Genomic DNA, 5,851 nt, shown 5'->3' with positions numbered 1-5,851 from the left:
AATTGTTCCATCCATATTGGACTGATGGACTAAAAACATCAATGTGATTCTTAGAAGGGAATTTAGAGTGTGTTAAGACCAAATAGGTTAACTGATCAAAATTTTTAGAGTTCAAAAGTTTCTAAATGTTTTACATTGTAAGAGCATAAAGAGTATTAATAATGGATTATATATATAAAGATTTTTTATTTTAGGGGTGAATCTTATCTTTTTTTATCTTTAAAATATATCTCTAAAATTAATCAAAGCTGAAATCTAGTAAATCTTTCTGTGATGAAACCTATCTCTTCTCCCTGTGAAATAAATGCCATACTTTGTTATATGTCTGTGCTATGTACCAGACATGTTTTCAGGATAGTGCCTCAGAATATCTATCTGGCAGTGAATTTCTAATGCTTTTGGCTGTATGTTATTATGTAAGATTAAATACCTCTATAAACAGTTTTCCTAATGTTAATAAATGTGCTCTATTTTTATGTTTATGTTCAGAAAGTTGTTCTGACTTCTTGTCCTAAATGAAAAGTTCAAGGAATCTATTTATAAATTTATACCTTTTGGATGGTACAAGTTTCAAGTTACTGTGTCGTATCATTCATTTTCTTCTGGTTCTTAAAGTTACCCTTTTATGACAAAAATTATTCTAGATGAACTTAAAAAGGAACAAAATTCTGAAACTACATAGGACTCTAATCTTGGTGCCTTTTGATAAATTCAGTGTATCAGAACAGTCATTTAAAAAGCTAACTTAAGTAAAAGTGATATAAATACCATTGTGTGTTGATATGCTACAAAAGGTACCATTCAAAGGGGAAAAAAAGGTAGGAGGAAAAGAGGTAATTTTTATAGAAAATTAGAGTGACGTTGGTTGCCTTTTACTAAAGTATTCTTAAGTTTTCATAAAGATTGCCTTTTACCATTTTGCAATTGTGGTATGACAGTTTATATGGTAACTGGTCATATATGACAGTCTACTGCAATAAATATGAATGACTTGGATTAATCTGGTATGTTTACATAGCATATACACAGTTGAAATCTAGCATGAAAGTTTAAAAAGAAATACTGCACAGTATTTCTTTAAAGTAGTAGGCCATGGTGAAATTATTTGGTTTAACATCACATTATTTTGTGATATCTTTTAAACTTTTTGGAAAGAGGTATCCTTTGTAGAAAAATCTTGATTTGGGTTAAGTATAGGTTTTTAAAGTACAGATGTTGTCTTTTCATATTTTTATGAAAAAGCAGTAGAAAATTACTTTTGAAGAAAATGGACTTCTATTTAAATGTTTAAATATATGTATGTTGTGAGTTTAAAGAGCTGTAATTACCTGTTTGACAGAACTGTTGCTTTCAATGATTGTAAATAAACCCTCAAAACATCATTTTAAGGCTCCATACAGAATGTGTCAATTGACAGGCAAATTTAATAAATTACTAATGAAATACAATTTACAATGTAATCTCTGTAAGGGTAATTTTAGCAGTTAAACTTGGAAGGGAAACTAACGTGTACATAGGTTACATCACTTGTAATTAAATAAAGCTCTGTGCTGATGAGCTTAGAAAAAAAAAGGCCTCTGTGCCTGGGCACCCCACAGGGCCCCCTTTGGTTTCATCACCAGAATTTCTCATTCCCTCCAACTCCAAGTTGAAGAGGATAAATTCCAGCTATTACTGGAGGTTGGCTGAGAGTTACTGAGAGGTTCACCCAGCCCTCACTTAGAACCTGGAAGGTCTTCTCCAGCCATGGCTGGCAAGAATACTGGGGTCCTAATCACTCTGACATCAACTCAATCATAGAGCAGAAGTTCCACACCAGGAGAGTCAGGTCAAAGGACCAGAGGATGAGAGGCTAACTGCTGCAGCTTGCCCTGGAATAGGAGTGAAAGATTTTGCCCAGGTTGAGAAGCAGTTTATAAGAGACCTCTGAAGCTTTTTCCAAAGGAAATGATAAAGTCATTATTAGAAATAGAGTTTGGTGAGGTTCAAGCCTAAGGGTGTTCTTGAAAACAATAGCTCCTCTTAATTAGGAGTAAAAAGCTTAACTACAGGCCAGCTAGTTCACCAGAGAGAAACAGAGAAAGAGATAACTAAGAAGTACCCTCCTGAGTACAAAAGATAAAGACTGTTCTCAAAAATATACTCTTGTCTGAATTTAATCAGATCAGACTACAGAGCTATTTATGCCTCAGGGCATTGTCAAAAACTATCGGAGTAATCAGCTGGTAATTAGTGGTGCCTAACAGGTGGGTGTGATACCACATGAGGCTGAATGATCAGGAAAGGAGACACTCAAACAGAACCCTGCTAAAAATGCTGTCATCTCAGATAACTGTGTGGCTGTGTCCTCTCAGACACCCAGGGTTTCACACTTCAGGAGAGACAAACTTCACTAAAACAGTTTGGTGTGTCACTAAACAAATAAACAAGCAAATAACAACAAAAACAAGCCTCAGAGCTGGGGAGGGGAATCATTAGTGCTTGCCTAGAGCTGGGGTAGGAAGATGGGGAGGTGATAGATCAGGAGTGTGGGATTTTTTCTTAGGGTGATGCAAATGTTCTCAAGTTGATTTTTTCTTAGGGTGATGCAAATGTTCTCAAGTTGATTGTGGTCATGGTTGCACACCTCTGAAAATATTAAAAGCCATGGGTGGACTGTATGATATGTGAATTATATTTCAATACAGATGTTTTTAAGAAGACTAACAGTACTTTTTAGGCATGGGAGGTGACAGTCCACGCTCAAATACTCTGCAGTTATTTAGACAGCCAAGGGAAAGAAATATTTTTCAGCCAAAGCAAAAATTGTAAACTTGCCTGGATTTATTCAAATTGTTTGGCAGTGGACCTGTGGGAATTGGGCTCTGGGCTGATGTTCAGCCAGCATTTCTAGTGACCAGTAGCAATGATGTCAGAGTGGCATTTCATTTGTCATGTTTGTCACGGGCTGAAATAAACAGTCCTGCCTGTGGGCCATGCACATAACATCCTACCAAGCAGGCTGTGTTATGAACTCTACAATCCTGTGTATTTTATCACTAATCTCACATTGACCTTATGCTGTGAGCATCAAGCTACTAAGGAAAGGGAAAGATTTTAGGTAAGTGAATCTAATTAGAAACATTTACCTCCATGTCCTTCTGTTTGTTTAAAAAGCTTACAATTTTCAGGTGATGCTCAGTTTTCGATTATAAATTTTGAGTTTGTTAACTGGACACTTTAACTCCTCATTGATTTGCTTCCTCAAAATGGAAACCTCTTGTCTGACTCCTAACTTTGATATGGCTAAGTCAAATGGCCTTGGTGACATTCATTCTAACTTGAATAGGAGTTTTTTTGTAGTCAGTCCCTATTACTTATTTAGCATTGACTGAGGAAAGCCATTCCTCTGCAAAGAAGGTTATATTATGTGACTTTCAGTGTGGCATGGGGAGAATATTTAAGAGGAAAAGGTTGTCAACTTAGCCAAATCATTAACAATCATTCATTCATTCATCTAACATCACTAATCTAACATGTGCCAGGCACACTGCTAGGCCTTAGGGACATGGCAGTGCCTAAAACAGACATGGTACCCACTATCAGGAAATGCACCATCCAGTGGCGTTGCCCCTGTGGTTGGCTCAAACTGTCAACCTGACGAGATGTCTGTGTTACAGACCACTGATTCCTTTCCTATGCAGTTTGCATTTTTCCCTCAACTAAAGGGAAAGAATATCCCAATTTTTTGTATTCAGAGGAATGTTAATCCTCCTTTCTCTGTATGTCTGTCCAAAAGAGGCTAGAAAAATGAAGTAATGGATTAGAGGTGTTTACACAATCATGACAAATAGCATACATTCTGATGCAAAATTACCAACATCTTTGCTATCCTTAACCTTCTGTTATATGTGAAATTGAAATATACTTATAAAACATTTTCCTTATATTATATATTATATCACTTTCAAATTCTCAAAATACTTTTACAGTTTCTCATTACAAAGTAAATTGTCATATTTAAAAATTATTGACAAGATGTGATAATTTTTAAAAGAATTCCAGGAAGACAAAAGTTTCGGTGTAATGTGTAAATCACAGCAAAGGAATAGGGAAAAAAATATTTAAGTGAGGTAGAAGGAAGCAAACCTGGATCTTACGGACAGGGTATTAAGATTAATAATGTATGGATTTCTCTTTACATTACACTTCTTAAACTGATTCTTGTGAAAAACAGTATATTAAAAATTATCAATATCACTCTAGAGACATCCAAACTATCAAAAACTGGAGGCGAATAAAAAAACAAAAGAAACACTGTTGGAAGTTCAAGTGGCAGAGGGAGCCCCTTGCTCCCTTTCACTCATATGGACTCACTTTTAGGAAGAGCTCTGGTAAAGGCCTCCAGGCCCTACTGATGTCATTTCAGATTCTCTTGGGGTTTACCTCCCTCTCCAGGTTCTGCCTAGTCCCCAGTGTACTTCAGCTTTAAAAGATCTTATGGATTTGTTGCTCTATTTTTTAATATTGAAAAACTTTTTTTTCTTTAATACTATTTTTCATTTTTTAAATCCATGTAATACTTTCCCTCAATTTTAAAAATGTTTGTGTAGTACTGAGAAGCATATATAACTCAGTCCAGCTCAACAGAGGCTCATAATATACATGGCCATATTAAGGATTTATTCATCAATTCTAACTTTATTGAGTGCTTTTGTTTTTAAACATGATAGGTGTTGAATTTTGTCCAATGCCTTTCTTGCATCTATGAAGAACAGAAATGCCCATAAGATTTTTTTAAAATCATAACTCTGTTAAGGTGTTAGATTTTATTAATGGGTTTTCTAATATTTAACCACTCTTCAATTCTTAGAATAAATCTTACTTGGTAAGAATGTTTACGTTTTTAATGCATTGTTGAATTTTATTTGCTAGTAATTGATCTAAGATTTTTACTCAGATAGTAATAGGTGGGCTTCGTCTGCAGTTTTCTCTTTTTGGTGAAATCTGTCAAGTTTTGGGGAAAAAAATCTTTTACTAATTTTTAGATAAACTTAAAAGTTTTACCTCGTTTTCCCTGCAATCAAATAATTAAGGAACATTGAGATTATATGATTTTTAAAGTGTACTTTTGAGGATAAAGCAAGTCTTGCATGAAGCCATCAAGGTCACTTGCTTTTTAACTACTTTCCCTTTTATTCTGTGGCAACTGGTCTTTTTCGGTTTTCTCTCTACTGGGGTCAATTTGAGTCGGAAGTATTTTTTTATAAAATTATCCATCTTATCTAAGCTTTAAAAGAAATCTGCCTGGAGTTTTTTATTTAATCATACTCTAAACAACACTGATCATGGACACAAGTCTTACTCTTAATATTTCAGCAGTACCACCAGGGCTGTGATAATCTCAGCATAGTTGCTATTTTATTTTTTTAATTATTGGTTTTATATTCTTAGCTTTAAAATATTGCACTTTAAATTTTACTACTTTATGTATAGCTAAATTTGATTGTAAACTTTACATTAATTGGCAGATTGCCAGCTTACAGATAGCTATGCATTCTACTTCTGAACATTTTTTATTGTAAAGAGATCCTATAAAATACCTGCCAGAAATCTTTTCCACCTTTTTCAATGAAGTGTACTTTGGCATATGAAATGAGAGAAGACTTGGGTAGCCAACAAAATTTAGCATCTCTCTCTTCTAATTCCAAGTTGCACTGAAACGTTGCTTTCCAGACCTTGATAAGTCTTTGTGACAGTGCCTACAGAGTTTATACTCCCGGTGTTTCTCTCCTTCTTTATGAGTCTCTGAACCTTCATACCTTCATCTCCTTTTCTCTTCCATTTGAAAATGGCCTGCCTTTGCTGTCTA

Source organism: Lipotes vexillifer, unplaced genomic scaffold (assembly GCF_000442215.2).
Source record: "Lipotes vexillifer unplaced genomic scaffold, Lipotes_vexillifer_v1.1 scaffold19, whole genome shotgun sequence".
Classification (NCBI taxonomy): Eukaryota; Metazoa; Chordata; class Mammalia; order Artiodactyla; family Lipotidae; genus Lipotes; species Lipotes vexillifer.
Note: the sequence above shows the minus strand (reverse complement) of the source record.